The sequence below is a fragment of the Aythya marila genome, assembly GCF_965140915.1.
Source record: "Aythya marila genome assembly, chromosome: Z".
Lineage (NCBI taxonomy): Eukaryota > Metazoa > Chordata > Aves > Anseriformes > Anatidae > Aythya > Aythya marila.
In genome coordinates this window covers 87,920,776-87,939,767 of record NC_139080.1, presented here as the reverse complement: position 1 = coordinate 87,939,767, position 18,992 = coordinate 87,920,776, and the positions used below count along the sequence as shown (strand labels likewise).

The following is an 18,992-nucleotide window of genomic DNA, read 5'->3' as shown; positions in this document are numbered from 1 at the left end:
GCACTCTGCTTGCTGTTGAGCTAAATCAGATTAAAAACAAACAAACGAACAAAAACACGCCAGCTGCTGCTTCTCCTTCTGCTCTCTTTCTACTTTCTTGTGCTTTGCCCCTTCCCTTTCCCAGGTGATTGGGCTTGGGTGCTGGGCGCGGCCAAACGGTATATGAGCCCCAGGTATGCCATCAGAGAGCTCCTTCTGCCTGGGCTGCTCTTTGGGGTAAGTGCTTTGTTTTTCCTTCAGTCAGTTGCAGGGCTCTTTAGGTGGGTCAGAGTCTACGGACGGACTGATGCGTTTCCAAGTAGAGAGCGGTACGCACGTCTTTTTGAGGTGACAGCTAGTAGGATCTGTTAGAATAAACTAATGTAGTACTAGGTGCCTTTATTGCATGCAGTTCTTTCTCAGGTGAGTCACTGTTACGGCATGTTTACGGGTAGGATGTCAATGTTAGTTTGTGTGTTTGCTCTGCTGTGTCTGTGGGGACACGCTGTGCTTGGCTGGGAACCTGGGGCGGAAGTGATGTCAGGGCCTGTCTTCAATCAGGGCGGAAGCACTGTGTGATTGGCTTGGAGGAAGCCAGGGCAGAAGCAGCATGCAGGGCTTGCCGGCGCCATGGGCAGAAGCTGTCGGGGCAGGCCGGGACGCCGAGGAGGGGTGGCGCAACGAGGTTGGTGGTCGGTGGCGCGCCACGGTGGGCTGGATAGGGAGGGGGCGAGGCGGCGGGTGGTTGGTGGCTTCTGTGGAAATGGCCCTTGTGCGGGGTGGGGGCGGTGCATTCAGAGGAACCTTGACAGGCTGCAGATAGGGGCAGGCAGGAACCTTTTGAAGTTCAGGAGAGGGAAATGCCAAGCCCTACCCCTAGGGAGGAACAACTCTATTGAGCAGCACTAGATATCTGGGTACTAAATAAGCATTTCTTCATGGAAGGGGTGGTTAGGCATTAGAACAGGCTGCCCGGGGAAGTGGTAGAGTCCCCATCCTTAGAAGTATTCAAGAGACGTGTGGACATAGCACTTAGGGATATGATTTAGTGGTAGCATTAGGTTGATGCTTGGACTTGATGGTCTTAAGGGCTTCTTCCAACATAAGAATTCTTGTTGAGGATGGGGATTCAACTAACAAGTGCATTTTTGGGAACTGGCTCTCTCCTTCACTGTAGGTGACAGCAGCTTTGTGGGCCCTGCGAGGAGGCACCTCTGTAGTGATTGCAAATGGAGTCCACCCGAAAATCTCGGGTCATGTCATCACAGATATTGTAGAAGGGAAGAAAGTTGGAACTTTGTTTTCACAGGTAAGACCTGCAGGTGAGTACGGAAGTAATATGTACGCTGGGAGCAGTAGAGATTCCGTGGAAGTTTAGGGTTGAAATTTGGCTAGGCCTGCCTGTTCAACAAATGGGAAACTATGCTCTGCTTGACAAGCGGCTTTGGAAAGGTAAGTTTCAATGTTGGAATGGAACATCTTGAATCCTCTGCTTGGGTTCCTTCCAGCTGATGACTTGCTGCATCAGCCTTGCATTCAGAGAACTAAGTAGAATTTGTCTTGTTTTCAGTCTTAGAGGTTATCGTCTCTTATTGATGATTTCAGGCTGAAAGCATGCATATAGAATGTAGTGCTGAACTAAGATAGTGTGCGGTTTCATTTTTTATCCTAGGTTCTTCTTATGACTCAGTCTTTTGTTACTGTATGTAGCAATGTTTTCCTGCCTGTGTGTTGCTGTGACAATGTAACAAGGGCCGCAGAAAGTCAGACCAAAGATCTGTGATCTTAGCAGAATAGAACAAGTATAGAGTGATACTCGTGACTTGCACTGTAAGACAAGCAAATGCCTTGGAGTATAAAAATGCTAAATGGATTTCTTGTAAAAATTGGCCATATCCTTTGGACCGAGGTAAACACTTAGCATCCATGGGTCACAGGAGTCACGAGCCTTAACCAGGTATTGTGTGTAAACTCTGGAGCTAGCACTATGTGAAGAACTGCTTGCTTTACTTTGTGTGTGCTTGTGGGCAGGAGGAGTGAAAGTTGCTTCCTGCTAGCTTTTGATGCCCCCACCTTCTGTATGGAAAGAGAACGTGGGTGATCGATCTCTGTTCAACTTCTATGATGAGACATTGTCTTTTCCCTCATTGCTTTTTCACATGAAAAAGGTGTTTTCTTAGTCCTTTTCTACAGAAACTGTTCCAAAGATCTGTCGATCCCTGTTTCTCTTGGCTGAAACGGTTTTTATTCTACTGTGACCTTTTCAAGGTGAGCGAAAATAAAAGTTTGTGTAGCGTCCGAGATGCAAGTGAACCTTCAGTTTATGAGATAGCAAGGCTAACTTTGAGTTTTGATTAGATTGTGGATGGTTTTTGTTGCCTTTCCTAGGCCTTCTCCAAAAGCTTAAACAGGGAAGTTGCTGTTCAACGCTGATGAGCATTGAAGTGATGTTTTCGTAGGATTATGTGCACTACCAAGGCCTGATTTCCCCTTTTGTCTCTGCGTTGCTTCATGTTTATCTGCTGTGAATTGTACTTGCTATTTTGTTGCATAGTGGCTGCAAAGGAATCACAGGCTGGTTGAGGTTGAAAGGACCTCCAGAGGTCACGTGGTCCAACACCCCTTTTGTGTTCAAAGAACACAAAAATACACGCCACATTATAAAGTATGACCTTGCTTTAAAAAGCTGTTTTAACAGTCCTTCATTAAGTCTTATTAATCAAGTGTCCCCTAGTTCTTTTCTTACGCTTCCCACTATACCTCCTGTTATTTTCCTTACCGTGGGAATTCCTGCTCTGGCAATTTCTGTAGGACACTTCTTGAATAGAAGTCCGGGCATATTAGTCACATGCCAAGTCATCTGTTCTACAGACAATTTCAAGAGTTAAAAGTGAAAACGTAGCTTATCCAGGAGCTCCTTGAGAACTCCTTAGTGAAATGCTGCCTGAGCCTTTTGACTTGTTACTTCAGTTTCTGTTTCAAAACTTGTTCTGTATCATTTCAGTTTGAGATGGATTCTTTGACATCCGTGCCAAGAAAAAAACCTCTCCTCTGTAGGAGCCCTTCAACGTACACAGAGCAGAGAGAGAGCAGCTATTGTGCAAGCTGTTGCTGAGGCTGGTTTTGGCTTCCTGTATTGTTCGCACATTCCCAGGTTGTTTTGCAATCTTTTCTCTTTTCAGTAGTTATGTAATTAAACTTTTTCAAAGGATGCCTTCCTTTTTTTGCAGTAGCCTCCCACTCCCTGAGATGTAGCTGTCCTTGTATTCTTTTGCTCTTTGTCAAGTCTTCTTGATACAGGTTGTATACTTGTTTGTCCCCTACGACATGGATGATCTTACTGAATCTCTGTGATGCCTTGAAAAGGGCTATGCTCGGGGACCGTGGCAGCATTTTGGTATCTGATACAAATTTTCCTGTTGTGGCATACAGTAAACTTCTTTGATATGTCTCTTAAGACCGTACCTGTTTTTCTGCTTTGAGTAAGGAGTTGAAAGTTGAAAGGTTAGTGTTCATTTCCTTCCACCTTTGTCTGCATGTCTTGTGGGTGTGTGTGTGTGTGTGTTTTGGCAGGCCCTACAGTAGAGCAGCAGGGTGGAATGTCTCGAGCCGGTAGCAGGACGCTGGCAGCTCTGCAGCCTGAGCAGGTGAGAGAACAGTATGTTCTCGCTCTTTAAGGCTGTGAACATGTGGCAAGTTTTAAAATACAGGTTTATAACACAAATGGGTCCTGGAAAAAATCAGCTGGCTCCAAGTATTCAGGGCATCAAGCCAGTGAGAAGATGTGTCAGTAGGAATGAGCTGAAGTGAGCCAGATGTCAAACACCATGGAGTTCGTGTAAGAATGCAGTTCAGACACTTTTCTCTTTCAGAGAGCAGAGATTTATTTATTTTTTTTTATCATCTCGGTGACTTACTAACTGATCAGTGAGAAGAAATTCTCTTGGCAAACAAAAAGGACTTAGAAGAAGCTGAAAATAAAGGTAATATTACGGGTCCTTTCATGGAACACCTGTTGTCATGAGCTTTTCTGGGCCTCAAAGGAAAGGAGCAGAACAAGAGTAGTCTGTCACCTGCAATTGGATATTATGGCCGTCACAGATTAGGGAACCCAGGACTTTGAGAGCTTGTCAGTGTAAGCAGCTGCAGCTTCCGTAAGAGCTGTCTCTATCAGAGAAGATGGAGAGAGAGGCCTTTGAAAGCAGCAACCCACAGCATTGTTTAAAAAACTAAAAATAGAACAGTGTTTTCTTTTGCCAAAGGAGGCTCACTTTAGAAATTAAATCTAGCAAGGATCTTCCCTGTTATCATCATGCATGAAATAGCATGAATATTCTCCTGGGCTGGTTAACGTAATGTTTGGCCCCTGTGGGGAAGGTTGTTACTTAAAAATGATGCTTTCCAGAAAGAACCACCTTACCTTCTGACTGAGGAAAGTACAGTTCAGGCAGCACAGACTAAATCCATTCTTTTGTGTAAGAGTGGTGCGTGAGGAAGCTGGTCTTGGGTTAGAAAATGTGTGGAACTGGCGCATCACAAATTGTGAAGTTCAGTAAAAGGCATACGGCAACCATTTTGTACTGAGGAGAATGCCTGGAGGGACATTTCTGAGTAAACTTCCTACCTGAACGTGTTCAGACTAGAAAACTCCGGCAGCTCTTGCCCAATCTGAAATGCTATGCGTTCCTTTGCTCTTTGGGATTTCTATCTGTGAAATAGAAAGAGGCAATTACTGCGCAAACCTTCCAGGAATATTGCAAGGGTAGAAATTGGTAAGAAATTCAGGTACACGGTTGTGTAACGGTACTAGAAATAGGACAAACTTTGTCTTTGCGGATGTTACTTCATATACAAATCATTCATATCGTATTAGGTGTATATGTGATGGTAGGTGAAAGCGTTGTCAAATTGGAGCAGTTTGATTGTAGCTACTAAACTTAATGCTTTACATTGTTCATCTTAGGTAGGTTTCTTGCTGCGGCGTGGGAAACAGCGGCTTTTTTTCCTGGTTTGACCATTAGGTCACTTTCTTGAAACTAGCCAGATAAATCTATCTTGAGCGCAATTTTTTCTTTCTTCTAGGAAGATTGGCACTTCCTTTGTTGAAACGTCTCAGTCTGTCTACATCAAAGCTGAACAGCTTGGCTGTTGGGCTCTGTCAGATTGCAGCATCTTCACAGGACAGCGTCGGCAGCATAGTTCAGAGAGCACGCATAGCAAAAGATCTAGAGTTGGAGCAGGTGACAGTGCCTGTTGGGGTCTTTCTTGCGATTTTTTTGAGTCCCGTCCAGACTGACTGTCTTCCACAGGTATGTGAGGAGGGCAGAGAGATCTTTGATAACAAAAGTGTATTTCTACTGGTGAGTTATTGGAAGGCTGCAAGAAGTCTTGCCTCAAAAGACTTCTGCTTGTATTCTTCTGAAATGAATTCTGCTGTCATCCCATTTTTTTTTTTCTACAGAAAACTACAGTCTTCCTGGGACTTGCTTCTGCAATGCTGAGAGTTATTCAGCGTTGGTTTTTGATACCCAACGTAGAGAAGGAGTTAGCTTACATTCAGGTGGTGCAATTTCTGCCTGTGTCTTATCACATAGCTTCCCTGCTTAACTTGCAACTTACAAGGCTCCTACCAATGAGCACTTTTCTGTCCATGCTGACTACAGCTGAATTGCAGGCTACGATTAAACATCAAATGTTTAATATAGGTCGTTAATAACAAACTGCAACTGTTAAGAATATATGCTGAAAAAGATCAGCACGAAGTAGAAGTTCTAGGCTCTGAGTGGTCTGTCCCATACTGATACTGCATGTTTGCACTGAGGCAGAATGATATCTTTCCACAAGCGTGTAAAAGCTAAGTCTAGGCTCTTACTGCCGGTATCTTTAGCAAGACTGATTGAGCATTTCTCTAACATATGAGCAAGTATTTGAGGAGCAAGGGATGGGTATGGGCACTTAAAAAGAGACTCCTCGTTTCATACTGAAGGGGAGTCTGCTGTAGGCAAAGTTCATGTGAAAGGAAAAGGCAGTAGTCTCCCTTTCTGCCATTATTGCTTCCTTGCTGCTCGCTCTGTTCTTCACAGAAAACCAGTATGTTTCCTTGCCAAATTCTAGTCTGCCTTCCTAGACTCCAGCCTTTGCCTCCTGGGTGTCTTGCCTTGCCTAGCCAAACTCTCCCATTCTCCTCTTCTTTATCTCATTTGTTTTATCAGGCTGATTCTTACTGGCTTCCCACCCTCAACCCCCCCCCCCCCCCCCCCAACCTTTCTTTTTTTTTTTTTCTTTTTTTACAGACTTAGGATGACTTGTCTTGTTACTTTTCTTCCTGCCAGCCCCCATCCTCAAGTTCTCCGATGTAACTTCAGAGGATCATCTTTGATACCTCTGCATCTGAATAATATGGTTTCTCTCCCATGCTGTAGCTGATAGTAGGATGGACTCTGAGTGCAGAGAAGAGGTTGCTTCCTCCATAGTTTACTATTGCATCTCATACTGGTTTGGGTAAGCAATTACCGAGGAAATTTGACTTCTCCATGGAGTAGTGTGTGCCTGATAGCTAGCTGGAGATAGCATACACGGAATTGAGTCAGTGCTCAGAGTTCAGTCTTGAGTTGCAGTAAAGGTGAAACAATTGCAGACTAACAGTTTACCTTCTAGTGAGCTGCGAAGCGAGTGCGGAGTTCCGATCCGCGGTTCCGTATTCTCCGTGAGGGGAGCGGCCGGAGACGAACGAAGTGCGTGACAGACCAAAAAGAAGTGCTGTTTTCACCAAGTTTTGATTGGTGGTGCCCAATATGTGGGCCTGGCAGTGTATCTTGTGATCCTATTTTTGCTCTTAAATGCTTTGAGTGTGACAAGAAAAAAGGCGGGAGCGTTATCTAAGTAACTAACAGTTTAGAAGTGTTGGTGTATTTGCTGTGGCGTTTGGTCAGTTTGCCAAGTACTGGAGAGGTGGAGGGGGCTGACTGATTATCAAAGCGGTAGAACGGAGAGAGTCCTTTCTGTGGTGGTTTGGGCTTGAGCCCTGGCAATTTGGTAAGAAGGGGGAGAGTGAATTTATTTAGGTGTCAATGCCTTTTTAAATGGTATTTATTGACGGATACACAGGAGTGATTCCTTGTTTTGTATGGGCTTATTAACAAAGTGCATGAGAAAACTTGGCATTTGGCTCGAAATTCGGTCCTGTTGAAATGTAAATTTTGTGGAAAAGGTGGTAATGTTTGTCTAGAAGATGAAAGGCTGAGTGCTTCAGCTCTTTTCCTGAAGTTCCATGGATTTATGATTGGAACATGGAACGGGGCTCCTTAATAACCTGAAATAGTAAAGTTTGTATGCGGGAAGAGGCATTTAATCCCAGAGAACTGGGACATTTGGGAAGAAGATTAGGAAAAGATAGTAAAAACCCACAGTAAAAAGGTTTGCGTGGAAATTGAAACAAAGGACAGTAACTAATAAGGAATAGTAATAAATAAATAAAAGGGAATGGAAAATCAAAGGAATGAGTAATATCCAAAACAAAGATGTTTTAAAGAAAGCCTCCTTGGGTGCACGCTGGCACATTCAAAGGATATTGTTAGAACTGGGAGCGCAGAAAGGAAGAGGACTTTCACTAAGTATTGCAATCAGTGGTGGCCACTATATAAGCTAAATGGCCACTTTATGGATCAGTCGACTATAACACTATCTGGCAATTCATGTTTTGGAGGAGAGAAGGAAAATAGGATGAAGTGTAGTATACTGATACGTTGTTTCAGCATCTTGGAGAGAAAAGGAGTGGAATTAATTGGCTCTTGACTGAGCCTTTGGTGTTGGCATGAGAAAAGTACAGGCTGGAGAAAAATAAAGGAAGCGTTAAAAGAGTTGTCCCCGGTGTTAAAGGTGTGGCATGTAGTATTTAACAGAGCCATTTGAAGTTGAATGAGCAGGGAAGGAGGATGTAGGAATGTTAATAGTTCTGCCTCAGCAGGAAGCTGTGTGGTTTTTTTTTTTTTTTTGAAATAGCAAAACAAATTACACAACGTTGCTTAACTTGTCAGAAGATAAATAAGAAAGTGTTTTGACAAGCAGCCACGGGAGGGAGAAAAACAGCTTACAGGCCTTTTGAGAAAGTACAAGTTGATTTCACTGAATTGCCCAAGGTAGGGAGGATAAAATATCTATGGGAAATAGCAGATCATTTAACACAATGGGTAGAAGCTTATCCCGTAGCTCGAGCTATGGCACAAATGGTGGTAAAAGCTCTATTAGAACACCTGATACCTAAATATGGGATAATCCAGTACATTGATTTTGATCAGGGCACACACTTTGCTTCTAAAATAATAAAATTATTATGTCAATCATTAGGTATTCAGTGGGAATACCATACTCCGTGGCACCCACAAAGCTCAGGGAAAGTAGAAAGATTGAATCAAACACTAAAACAACACTTGGCTAAATTAATGATCGAGACACAAATGCCCTGGATGAAATGCTTACCATTGGCACTTTTAAACATAAGAACTAAACCACACAGTGAGAGCGGATTATCGCCATATGAAATGTTATATGGTATGCCTTATTCTCAAGGGATGCCTCTAGGAAAAATGTAGTTGAGGAGCGTAGCATCCAGAAATACGTAATTACCATTGGAAGGAGGTTACAAGAGCTAAGAGAAATTGGAATGATGGCTCAAACACCACCTTTAGGATTTGCTATTCATAAGATACAACCAGGAGACAAGGTCTTAATAAAAACCTGGAGGGAAGAATCATTGAGCCCCCGATGGGAGGGACTGTAAGTAGTAAGTTTTACTTACTACTGAAACAGCTGTGAGAACAGCGGAAAGGGGTTGGATCCACAGATCCAGAATAAAAGGACCAGTAACTACCGAAACCTGGAGGGTTGAGTCCACTCCTGGGGAACTGAAACTAAAGCTAAAGAAGAACTCATATTCTGGCAATGAGGCTCTGCATGAATTAAGGACGCCAAATAAAGGGGACAAGCCTAAAGGGAGGAAAGGGAGAAGGCAAGACCGGGGCAGGACCCTCCACTGCAGTGTGTATGGTCTACCGAGGGAGGCGATGGGTATTGACTGCCGAGTGAGAGGGCCTCGACCGGACTTCTCCCACACTAAGGTGAGGTTGTCCCGAGAAAATAACGTAAGAACTTTTCTTTTTAAACCCATATAAAATTGTGATTCGTTTTCCAGGAGCTGGATCACCCCGGCAGGCTGAACGGTATCACAAGCCCAAATTGACCCTGAAAGTGGGCCCAACCCCTTGATTGAAGGCGTCTTGCCTATTATGATCCAGCTACATGGGCAGAAGACGGATCCTGGGGCTATAGGACCCCAATATATATGCTTAATAGAATAACTAGGTTACAAGCTGTAATGGAAATAGTTGTAAATAAAACCGGAGGTGCACTTGGCTTAATTGCAAAGCAAAATACCAAGATAAGGACTACTTATCTACTTATGTATCAAAATCGCTTAGCTTTGGATTATTTACTAGCACAAGAAGAAGTCTGTGGAAAATCTAACCTTAGTAATTGCTGTTTAGAGATTAATGATGAAGGTGTTTCTTCCTAGTAGCTGGTAGAATGCTACGTTTTGGTTTAGGATGAGAAGAGCGCTGATAACATGCTGATGTTTTAATTGTTGCAGAGCCATGCTTACACCAAGCCAAGGATGTTTCAGCTTCTCACTGTCCTGCCAGCGAGCAGGCTGGGGGTGCAGCAAGAGCTGGGAGGAGGGCTGGACTGCTCAGGGTTAGGCTGGGCATCAGACAGCTGGGCATCAGCGGTGGTGAGCAATTGCATTGTGCATCACTTGTTTCATACACATGAGTAGTAGTAGAACTATCATCATTATTGTCATTGTCATTATTATTATTTATGATTATTTATTATTATTTTCTTGTCTTTATCTCACCTCACAGGCTTCACTTTCCCATTTCTCTCTCCCATCCCAGAGAGGGAGGGGGTGAGGTGAGTGAATGGCCGTGTGGTGTTTAGCTGCCAGCTGGGTTAAACCACAACAGAAAGAAAAGCTGTAAATGAACTTGTAAAAGAAATGAAGAAGATTGCACACGTCCCAGTTCAAACTTGGAATGGAATCGATCTAAGAAGATTATGGGAGGGGGCTTTATGGGCAGTGATTGTTTTGCTAAAATGAGGATGGTTGTATTGGGGATATGTGGAGAATTGTTAATAATTCCATGTTTAATACCTTCTATTACCAGGCTGATACACTCCAGTTATACAAGGAATGCAAATATCTGCAGTACCTGTTGTGGGAATAGGAATGTTGTTTTTGCAGAGTTACGTTGTTTAGAGGGCAGGAATGTGGTACTGAGATATGCTTACAGTGATAAGAAAGCTTAGCAGGCGACCTTGTAAAATGCAGACAACCAGACTTCTTAGGACAATTAGGTGAAAATCACGGTGTCAAGTCAGACAAGCGAAGAAACATTACCTCTCCAAGCAGTAAAAATGTCAAAAGAAATTTGAAATTTAACAGGCCGGCAAGTGAAGGCCATGCATTGTTTGTGAAGCATCGGATAGATGGTGAACCTGGATTACCCAGTCAGTGGGGAAACAGGGGAGGGTCCTGTCATCAAAAAGTATATAAACTGTGTTTTGGAACTAGTAGGTGTGCTCTCCTGCTTGTGGGGCGCCCGCCATTGCAATCGCGAACAAATTACTTCTTCACTGAGATCCTCGCCTGAGCCTAAGTTACTGGCTACGGAGTTTCTCACACTGTTGACCCAGAACCAGGGAGAAGAGAAAACCCATTGCCTGACGATAATAAAAAGAAAAGAATATCCAAAATTGATACCAATTTGGCAAGTATTGACTCGATTGGAAAGGAAAACACGAATCAATACCATGAAAAAGGAGATGGGGGACTGTGAAATATGTTCATCTGATTCGTGTCAATATGGAACAATGCTAGGGCCTCATAATGAAATGTGACCTTCTGTCTTACATCCCCTTGTATAAATAACCACAAGTCCAAGAGAAACAGAGTGGTTAGTGTATATAGTTCTTGTATCTTGCAAAAGAATGGTCTAGCAGTTCGTGTTGATAGAGGGTTTGAAGGGTAAACCTTGAGACTTGGGTCTGGGAGATAAGAGAATAGGGGGGAGTTTTTTGAGATAACTGCTGACTATTGCATGAGACACGACTTTCTGGCATCTGGCCCAGAGACTACTAAATAAGGGGAGGGTGGGGGGGAAGCTGAAGAACGACCGAAGGACAAAACTTGTGAGGAAGACTACGAGCCTTCAGTATGAGCGACCCTCAGAGGGACCACTGGAGACTGATACGCATGCATCCGTGGGATGGTTCAGGTTCTGGGAAACTAATTATAATACCCCTGCCTTTTCCAAAAGTGGTGATGAATATGTATTAGCCTAGGAGCATAAAAACCAGTCGCCTGATGTAACCGGTGTGCGTCTTCGTGGAGCAGAGACTCCCAGCGCACCCAGTGCTGTTTGCTTACCTCTGTTCCTTTAATAAATTGTAAACTTTGATTGTAACCCTATTCGGGACTCAGTCATTTATAACAATATACAATAGCATGTTTGTCTCTAGTACTTACAAGGCGAAGTTCTGAGATCATATTTCACAGACTGCTTCTTACAGATTTCAAGAAATCCAATTGTTCTGAAGTACAGCCGTGCTCTATTACTATCTAAAGGGAACAAACTGTTTTCAAACCCATTACAGATTGGATGTTTTTTATTTATTTAAATAAGCTTGTCTCTGCAGCTTTCCTTCGTGATGCTGATCTTCGGAGAGGCAGATTGTTAACAAGATACAATCAAATTGCATTTTAATGTCTAGTTTTGTATGTTAAAGACACACAGTATCTGGGTACAGCAAGGTTCCACTAAATGACAAGGATCTTTCTGAAGTCTTCCTTATTTTTTCAGTATTCTTTTCAAATTGTGGACAGCAGGATGAGGTAGAATATCAAACACGGTGACTGTTTTTTACCCAGAGGACACTAGTAGGGAAAAGGAGTTGGTCTGAGTTGACCTTGACATGCTTAAGGGGTTGGTACATGAGAACCTCGTGAAGTTCAAGAAGGCTAAGTGCAAGGTTCACCACCGTCATCAAGGCACTCCCAAGAATGAATGCAGGCTGGTTGATGAGTGGATTGGGAGCAGCCCTGCAGAGAAGGACTTGGGAGTGTTGATGGATGAAAAGCTCTACATGAGCCAGCGATGTGCAGTTGCAAACCAGAAAGCCAGCCGTATCGTGAGCCACATCAAAAGTATGACCAGAAGGTCCAGGGAGGTGATTCTCGCTCTCTACTCCACTCCTGTGAGGCCCCACCTGCAGTGCTGCATTCAGCTCTGGGGACTCCAACATAAGAAATAAATGTGTTAGAGCAGGTCCAGAGCAGGGCCACGAAGTTGATGAGGGCTGGAGGACCTCTCCTATGAAGACAGGCTGAGAGAACTGGGGTTGCTTAGCCTAGAGAAGAGGGGGCTCTGAGGAGACCTTATAGTGGCCCTCTAGTACCTGAAGCAGGCTTCGGGTAAGCTGGGGAGGGACTTTTTGTCAGGGAGTGTAATGACAGGACAAGGAGTAATGGCTTTAAACTAAAAGGGTAGATGTAGATTAGAATAAAGGAAGAAATTCTTTACTATGGGTGGTGAGGCACTGGAACAGGCTGCTTGGGGAAGTTGTGAATGCCCCATCCCTGGAAGTATTTAAGGCCAAGTTGGATGGGGCTTTGAGCAATCTGGTCTAGTGGGAGGTGTCATAGAATCATAGAATGATTTGTGCTGGAAGGGAACTTGAAGGTCATCTACTCCCCCCTGCCATAGGCAAGGACACCTTCTGGTTATAAACGTAAAATCAGCGTGATTAAACAAAAGGCTTCTGTATAAGAGAGCACAAGTAAAATGTTAGTCGTAGGAAGAGCTCATTAGCTACTTCCAGCCAGAATGATTAGGGATAAGAGTTCTTGCATCTGAAATAGTTTTATACAACTAGCGAATTTGTGCCAGAGCCTATGTTCAGGGTTTCCTTTGACTTACTGCAGTCTCCCTTTGCCAGTAGTACCCTGAAGCTCAAGTTTGTTTCTGAAACGTTAAGATACTTCATTTCTGGAGTTACACGTTCTGACTCGGAAAAAATTCTTGGTGCTGTATATTAATATTGAGTAAGTCAGCAGAATGCAAAATCCTGTTCTTACTCTATTTTGCAGATGTTATTCTCCCAGAGGAGTCAGATCACTTTGTTGTTGTTGTTGTTGTTGTTGTTGTTTTAATTCCCTTCTGACAGGTGTCTTCTTTGGCCATAGCTAGCGGAAATGGCTTGCTAATAAAAGGAGGGAAAGAGGCAGCATACAGCAATCAAATCCTTCATCATCTGACTCAAGAAGCACTCTCCATTCATGGAGTCAAAGATGCAGTGCAAGTAGTAAGTGTCTAGAATTAAAGCAACAACTTTTGTGCTGTAGCATGTAGAAAAAGCACAGGCAGAGCTTGAGAATTCAGGCCATTGACTGTTTGTGTCACAACTTTCACGTGTGAATACAAGCAAGGAAGTGGAAGATGTCTGCCATTTGGAGAAGCTGGTAGATCTAATCATTCCACATGGTTCATCCCAGCTAGTCAGGACTATCCAGAAAGCTGCTAAGGGAATTCCAGTGATGGGACACGGTGAATGGATCTGTCATGTGTATGTGGACACAGATGCCAGCGTGGAGAAGGCCACATGAATAAGTAAGCTGTGAGAGAGTGACTTGGATACCATGAGTGTAACTGAACTACACATTTGGAATATGTGGTATGGTTATATTATTATTATTATTATTATATTATTATATTAATATATTATTATATTATATTAATATATATATTAATATATTATTAGAACCATACGTAATAATAATTCACATGCTCTTCAAATTCTTTGTCATAAATGTTACGTAACCAATTGTTTACTCTTAAACCTCAGTCAGAGGCTCGAAGTGTGAATATACTGCTGCCTGTGATGCTCGGGAAACACTCCTAATTCACTGAGACCTGCTGAGAACTCCGTTGTTTGATCAGATCATAGACACGTTGAGAGTAGAACAGGTTAGTCATTTATACTTGTGTTGGCTTTTGTTTTGTTTTATTTACTTGTTGTTCATTTTAGGAGCCCTTGGTCTTGCTGACATAGCCCTATGTAGTTTTATGATAACATAACACTTACGTTACCCACATGTCTCTTTGTACACCTTTGTACTCTTTTCGGAGAGCTTTCTTGGCTTCTCCATGCAACCCCAAGCTTTTCCATAGAAACGATCTGCAAGCAGCTTCTTTGGGGTGGCTGCATGCCATTGCTGGGATACAACTACTTCCTTTTACATAGAAAAAAATCATTCTCTGCCTTGGAAGAGCATTTCCCCAACCCTTTCTCTACTACTCTTAATTCTGACTTACTGGCTGGCAACCTCCCGGACCCAAATACTATTCTGATTAAATCTATTAACTTACCTTCTTACCTCAGTCGTTTCCCATTTTATGTTTCTCCTCCTCTAATCTGCTTCATCCACATATTTTGAACATTTTGTCTCACTTGCCTTTATTCCCACCCATTTTCCCGCCCATTATTTCCCCCTCCCACTGTTCCACAGGAACAGTGAAAGGCCACTGTCCTACATAATTGCTTTGACATGCGTAATGTTTTGTAGCAGAGATGCATCACGAGAGAAATATTTGTGAAGTACTTAAATTACACTCAAAACATGGATTTTTCACATAGCATTTCCATTTGGCAAATAGTGTATACAAGCAGTGATTGATGCAGGAAAACATGGTAAAATAGGTCATGTTCTGATAATGTTAAAGTCATATTAAGAGAAGCTTGCCAGATAGCTAGTCAGGAGCAAGTCCTCACTCGCTTGTGTTTTCTTTTTGTCTTTTTTTTTTTTTAATGTCTGGTTTGGTTGTGTTTTGTTTTGTGTTTTTTTTTTTTTTCATAGAATACCCTGAGTTGCAAAGGACCCATGAGGACTACCAAGTTCAACCCCTAGCTCCACACAGGACCACCCAGAAATCAGACCATGCATCTTGGAGCGTTGCCCAAACACTTCTTGAATTCCAGCAGGCTCAGTGCTGTGACCACTGTCCTGGGAGCCTGTTCCAGTGCCCTGCCACCTCTTGGTGCAGAACCTTTCTCTAACATCCAGCCTGACCCTCCCCTGTCACAGCTCTATGCCATTCCCTTGGGTCCTGTCGCTGTCACCTGAGAGAAGAGATCAGCACCTGCTCCTCCACTCCTCCCTCTCATTGTTAAGGTGTCTTAGCTGCTACGATTAAATTCAGAGATTGACGATGCATTAGATCTTCTTCATCAGGATCGTAAAATAACTGAAAGTCCTTGCCTTGTTTTGGGCCCAGTAACTCTTTTGTGTCTGAAACATACACTTTGGAGAGGGCTGGTGTCAGTTTACAAAAGAAAGGGATAAAAACAGGTAAAGTCTTTTGTAGGGGAGACTTGCAAACCTGGAAATATCTGCCTTCCTCGAAACTCCCCTCCCCTCATTTTATATTGCTGACTTTGACATTATATGGCATAGGCTATCCCTTTGGTTAAGTTTGAATCGGTTGTGGGTATGTGCTCTCCTAACTTTTAGCAGACCCTCGACCTTCTCACTGTGGGGGGAGAAGAGAAAGCCTTGGAACTGTGTGAGCACTGTTTAGCAACAGCCAAAACAGTGGTTTGTTTAAGGCAAAAATCCAAAATGTAGCAGTATAGGGACTGCTATGAAAAAAATTAACTCTATCCTAGCTATACCCAGAACAACAAGCTGCACTTTTCACCTGTTACGCACTGGTACAATCTACAGCACAAAATACTTCTGGTATTGCAGGTGAAGATTCATGCTGGCCCAAAGTTTGCCTCTTACTTGATGTTCAACCCCTCAGAAGTGAAATCTCTCCACGACGAATATGGGGATCTGGAGAGCTGCATTGAGGTTGTGGACAGTGTACAAGAGGGTGTCGAACATATCCACAAGTATGGAAGTTCTCACCTGGATGTTACCGTCACGGAGAATGGTTTGTGACCAATCTGTTCCCTTAAGCTTCTGCTTTGGTTTCACTGTGGGATCTTGTTATTAGCATAACTACTTACATTGCAGTAGTTTCTCTTATCTTGGTTCTGTAGTGAGCATAATCAGCTGGAACCCTATGAGCTAAATCTATCTGTAGTTGTGTTTAATTCAAGGAAAACATGTTGTGTGCCCTTATTCCAGGAGGTGAAGGCATGTGTTTGAGCAACTGGCCAACGACAAGTCAACGCATGCTCTTGTCAGGCAGATTGCTTTGTGTTCCTGTATTGTACAGACTTACCACATCAGACAGTTTTGCAGAAACATCTCCTGAATCCTGGAGACGTCTTTAGGCCTCCGAAGGAGGAAGAGGTGAGCTTCTATAGAGGGAATATGGGCTGTAGGAAAGATCAGACTATATACGTTTTGTCTTCCCAGGTTGCTTTTAAGCCTTGCAAACAAGGACCACAAGTGTTTTTCTCCATCTCTCCCAGTCCTTTATTTCCCAGTTCCGCATCTGTAGCGTAAAAGCTGCATGTATCTCAGTTCCCAGTTTCTTGCTCCATTGATGCCGCGAACTTCTGTTCCTATGCGCCACTCTGTGCTTCTTCCACTCCTCTGCATGTGGTTTGAACACTCTGCCACTTCAAAACGTAGCTAGAACTGCTCCCAGCCAAAGGATGACTCTCCATACAAGGCTAAAACTTCTGAGAGTCAGCTACAGTAAGGTCATTTTGATTTGTGGCTCATCAGTGTGAGATTCAAGCAGGCATCTGTTTCTGTACCTTCTGCAGAAATTAAACGAGTAGCACCGAAAGGCATGCATTTGATACTGTAAGCCACTACCTGGTGCACTAGTGATTTACTTGGGTGTGTACTGGAGATAGAGTTCATCTTTAGCATTCGTCCCATTGCTCTGGGCAACTGACTTGCAGCTTACAGCCTTACAGAGAAAGGCATCCTTCAGAGTACTAAGGCTCGTACAACTCTGCTTGAGGTTGCTCCAGTCTCGCATGTTCTGTGTTGAACTGGGTTAGTTAGCTGACTTCATGTGGTGTTTCTGCATTCTCTTTCCCAAATACTGTTTTCAGTATAAACTTAATATAGGACTTTCCATTAATTTCCATTAATTCCATTATGATAGGACTTTCCATGTTCTTTATAGAACAGTTCCATGTATCCATTGAGATAATGTAGAGCTGAACATGTAGTTTAACTGTCTGACTGCAAAATGTAGCTCGGGGCTGCTGTCACTTTTTCCCAGTCATACAACTATCCCTGTTTGCGAGGTCTAGGCTGTAGTAAGAATTAGACATCTTTTCACTTCTTGTCTTTGCAAGCTTCTTGTAATATTTACAGTTGTGTCTATGTGATAAACATATTACAAAGAAGGTGTGTATGAACATGCTTTAATCCAGGCTGTTAAATACTGTCTGATAATGTTGCAGGTGAAAGTTCTGTTCTTGTATCTCTTCACGGTATGAGGCTGTGCCTATTGGACTGCATGATCACTCTGTACTGTATCCTATTTTCTTCTCTGCCTCTTTTTCAGAGAAAACAGTGGAGTTCTTCCTCCAGCATGTGGACAGTGCTTGGAATGCCAGTAACCGATTCTCTGATGGATAGAGATTTGTACTCTGTATGTGCCTGTGGTGTGCAGGCAGCTAAGCACCACAAAGCCGTTTGCTCCCTCAGCAGTGTGGGAGGAAGGAAAGACTGGAACAAAACTGAGTATCAGTTACCTAAGTAAACAGGTGCACATACTAGGAAGTGCAGAAGACAAGGGAAACATTAATTCCTGAGGTAGAAACTACTAGAAATCGCTGTAGCAGGCTTGAACATGCAGTGCTCTGTGTGTTAAAAAATTGTGTTTAGGGTTTTATAAGATCACGCAATAGTCTGTTTAAGAAGAGGAAAAAGAAAAACAAAAAAGGATATAAGAATGGAATCCTGACTAATTTAGTTCTTATTGTTCAAAGGGTAAACCCTCAAACAAATGTACGATGTATGTAAGACACACGTAGCTTTCTGGCTTCTTTCTCTCTAAAAGTGAAGCTGAAACTGACAGAAGTATAAACATTCCAATTTAGAATAAGGCTCCTCTGATCAGAACAGGTAAAAATAACTTCTGACACTTGGGGAGGAGTGAAGGAAGGGAGGTGAATGACTGCTTCTACATAAAGATGCAGGGCTATATAGTACAAAGTTGAATATCTTCTGAGGATCAACTACCTTTACCTTGTGTGTTTTCTACAGGTGATGAAGTTGGAATTAGTACTTCTCGTATCCATGCACGCGAACCAGTGGGAATTGAAGGACTCTGAACTACAAAGTGGTTACTGACAGGGGACAATCATGTTGTTTCTGACTTCTCAGAGCACGGGAGCATGAAGTAGCCCCATGAGAGCCTACCTCTCCCTCAGAGAAATACCGAGTACATTGAGAAAACTCATCAATAAAATGTTTATTGAAGACGTTCAGGCTTCAGGGTACTCTTTGGGGAAAGAGATTTGCTTTTCAGCTCTGAGATCATTGTTCTTGGTCATTGTGCAGTACAATGAATATGAAGTGATCCCATCCGTGACACGCATTATTTGTTGCTGTCTCTTACTGTTTCCTTAGATAGTATCTGCAAACTGACCTTGCTTTTGCCAGAGAGGTTTCTTTAAAACATACAGATACCGTAAGGAAAAGTTGAAATATCTGCTGCGTTCTGTTCATGCCCTTGCTCCCCTCCAGCAAAGATGCCTGGTGGTAGAGTGTAATTTTTTTTCCCTGTCTTTAATCTGAACACCTGTCTTGGTGAACAAACTCGGTAGCTTTCCTTTAGTCACGTGACCACAGCAGCTCTTGAAAGCTCTAAAGCTTTAAGACACTTACTGTCTTTGTTTGATCACTCTGTGATTCCTATGCGTTTGGAACGTATATTTCATTAATGTTTTGACCAAGCAACCTTTTTTATCTAATTTCT

At 43.0% G+C, this 18,992-nt stretch overlaps 1 pseudogene across 1 annotated transcript; it reads left to right on the top strand.

Moving 5' to 3' along the window:
• The first annotated feature begins 589 nt into the window (after window positions 1-589).
• On the top strand, window positions 590-18,480 carry LOC309890264 (delta-1-pyrroline-5-carboxylate synthase-like; annotated as a pseudogene). Its single transcript has 11 exons — window positions 590-688; window positions 1,157-1,301; window positions 3,553-3,626; window positions 3,854-3,962; window positions 5,062-5,288; window positions 13,261-13,398; window positions 13,508-13,703; window positions 13,939-14,060; window positions 15,842-16,028; window positions 17,574-17,660; window positions 18,278-18,480. The product of its transcript is annotated as a delta-1-pyrroline-5-carboxylate synthase-like (transcript).
• The last annotated feature ends 512 nt before the right edge of the window (window positions 18,481-18,992 follow it).